Genomic DNA, 3,070 nt, shown 5'->3' with positions numbered 1-3,070 from the left:
TTCATGGATTAGACTACCTACATTCGAAAGGGTTGGTGCATTGTGACATTAAGGGACGCAACATCCTTTTAGGTAAAACTGGTGCCAAAATTGCAGATTTTTGGAGTGCTAGGTCAGTCGATCAGGCTAAGTGGAACGGTGGCACGCCTATGTTCATGGCACCAGAGGTAGCTCGAGGGGAGAACAAGGGTTTGCAGCTGATATATGGGCATTAGGATGCACTATTATTGAAATGGCCACTGCTGCCTCACCCTGGCCTACAGTTAGCAATCCAGCTTCATTGCTTTACCATATTGCATTTTCTGGCCAAACCCCAGAAATTCCAAAGTTTCTCTCCTCACAAGCAATGGATTTTGTAAGTAAATGCTTGAGAAGAGATCCAAAACTGAGATGGTCAGCTAAACAGCTCCTCAACCATCCGTTTCTTGAGGAATCAGAATCAGATTCAAACAGCAAGGTAAATGAAGAGTTCATAACAAGTTCCCCAACAAGCATTCTTGATCAAGGCATTTGGAATTCAGTCGAGGAATCAGAAACCATCGACGATTCAACGCAAGCAAGTGGTTCAATGGATTCTCCTCTGCAAAGGGTAAGAAAATTGTGTACGCAATCAGGAAAACAAGAGTGGAGATGGGATGAAAGTTGGGTCACGGTTAGAAATTACAGTGAAGATAACGAAGGTGATGGCAATTTAGTTTGTAAAATGTTGGAAATAAATTGCATAGATAGCCTTTTTTGTTGTAGTGCTTCTAGGATACAACAGAAAGCTGTAATTAGCAGTCTCAATTTTGACAGACATATTACAAGTTCAGTAAATAAAGTTACTCATTAATTCAATGATTATAAATTTCTCCGTTATTTACCCTTCGTTGACATAATTTTTCTTATTTTTGTTAATTTCATTTCTCGTTTGCATTTTAAAGGGTCAAACAGCATGTTAAGCGTAGTAGTGTATAAACTTAAAAAAAAAAAAAAAAAAAGTCAGCGTTACTTTCTTGTTGGGCGGTTGTTTGAGGGCTACAGCTAAAGGTAAGAGTCTTTGATCTCTTGAACAACCAAAAGCATGCTGGAAAGTGGCTATGATAGAAAATATCTTGCAAGGCAGGTTATGAAAGTTATCGCACTTCCTGTATGTCACAATAATGAACAACGTCTGATTTCATATCCGGTATCAGAAACTAGAGTCAACAAATGAGTTTTAACTTTTATGCATTAACCATATAAAAAAAAATAGATCTTATAAAAATGATTAAAATAAGTTATAGTGCTAGTGTAAAAGTTTTTTCAATTATTAACTTATATAAAATAAGTTCTTTACTCGAGGTTGTAACGGGTGAGTGTATGAATACTTATCCACAGGGCGGCTCAACGAATCTTGTGGCCTAAGGCGAAACTATATTGAGAGGCCATTAAATTTATTTTATAAAGTTTTTACACTAGCAACAAAATTTGCTTTCTAAACAACAAATTAATCATTTAAGACAAAAAAATAGCGATTTAAAAATAATTAAAAAAAATTAGGAAGAAGAAAATAAAGAATAAAGTAATAGATTATCGGATGTTGAGGTCTAGAACTCAAAGAGAAATTTTTTATTTGGCTATCAACATAATTGAAAAAGAAATAAACGTACAAAACGTAATAGCTTAAGTTTTGAGCATTGACGGCGTCAAAAATATTTACGTCTTCTGATCAATTTAAACGATAATTATAGTTCATTATATTAATTAGTATCACTTATTGGTGAATATCTAAAATAAATTATAAATAACCTAATATAATATGTGAATTACACTAAAAGAAAATCAGTGCATGAATGCTTTTGTGTTCATGCAATTTCAGAGAAGATTATAAAAGAAATTCATTACGTTGTTGATATGTAAAACTTAATTCCTATGTAAAAGGAAAAAATTAAAATTGAAGAGTGACGCAAATATACTAATTAATGAGTGAAAAATCATCACCATTTATAAAATTATTGATATAAAATAACCTCAATAAAATAACAAAAAAATATTGTAACACTTGTCTTTATAATAGTTATATATAAATTATATAGTATATAGTAATACTAATAATAAGAGTTTAAAGTAAATCTGGGACAGTAAATTTGGGGGCCTTAGGCAATAGCCTCACTAGCCTAGCCTTTAGAGCCGCCCTTGCTTATCCGCATCCGGTGTTTACACCAAACTAATGTATTTTACCATGATTAAGTATTAAATGAGATAAAATGTACATTAGTTAACTATAGTTAGGTAATAAAAGAATATATGTGTATACAGTCAAAACCGGGCTCGCCCCTTGTGACTAATCGAGACTGGAATATGATAGGTTAAGGTTCGACCTCGTATTATATCGAACCATGGTGCAAAATTAGATCGTCGAGCTCATGACCTAGAGACCGATCAAGATTGAGATCGAGCAAGATCGAGACCAAGCAAGATCGAGACCGAGCAAGATCGAGGGAAATTTACCAAGCCAAATAACGAAAAGCTAAAATATCCGCATTCGGTCGAGGATCACAACAGAAATCCCGGCACGTATCAAGAAGAGGCCGATTAATTAGCTAATCATAAGATTTCTTACCTCATATAGAACTGTATCAAGAGTAGGACTCCCCTACTATATAAAGGGGGTCTGATCAATTGTAAAAGACATCATTTTTACGCAACGTAAAGTAATATACTGTCATTTTCTAGCTTTATTAGCTTGTTACTCTGTTCATACATCAGTTGAAACATCTTTGGTTCGAGGGTGACTGAACTCGAGGGCCAAGACTATTCGATTCGTGTTGTTTGCATTTATTCTTTTATCGCCAAGTTCAATATTAATCTATTCTCTTAATTTGTACCGAGTTACATCACGTATCCTTAAAACCATGTATAAATTTAATTGTTATCCAATTTTAAGGGTAAACAGTTTGGCGCCCACCGTAGGGCTAAATAGTGATTACTTGGTATAAACTTATGTAACACACACTATTTTACACAGGTTCTTTGAAGTATCTTTGGTTACAGGACTAAAATGTCAAACTCTCAGTCGGTACCTCTACAAGTTGACAATGATTTCGGC

The 3,070-nt window shown here is 34.3% G+C and overlaps 1 pseudogene; it reads left to right on the top strand.

Annotated features, from left to right (window-relative positions):
* Positions 1 to 8: 8 nt before the first annotated feature.
* LOC109238948 lies at positions 9 to 837 on the top strand (annotated as a pseudogene).
* Positions 838 to 3,070: the final 2,233 nt, after the last annotated feature.

Source organism: Nicotiana attenuata, unplaced genomic scaffold, assembly GCF_001879085.1.
Source record: "Nicotiana attenuata strain UT unplaced genomic scaffold, NIATTr2, whole genome shotgun sequence".
Lineage (NCBI taxonomy): Eukaryota > Viridiplantae > Streptophyta > Magnoliopsida > Solanales > Solanaceae > Nicotiana > Nicotiana attenuata.
Note: the sequence above shows the minus strand (reverse complement) of the source record. Positions and strands in the feature narration are given on the sequence as shown.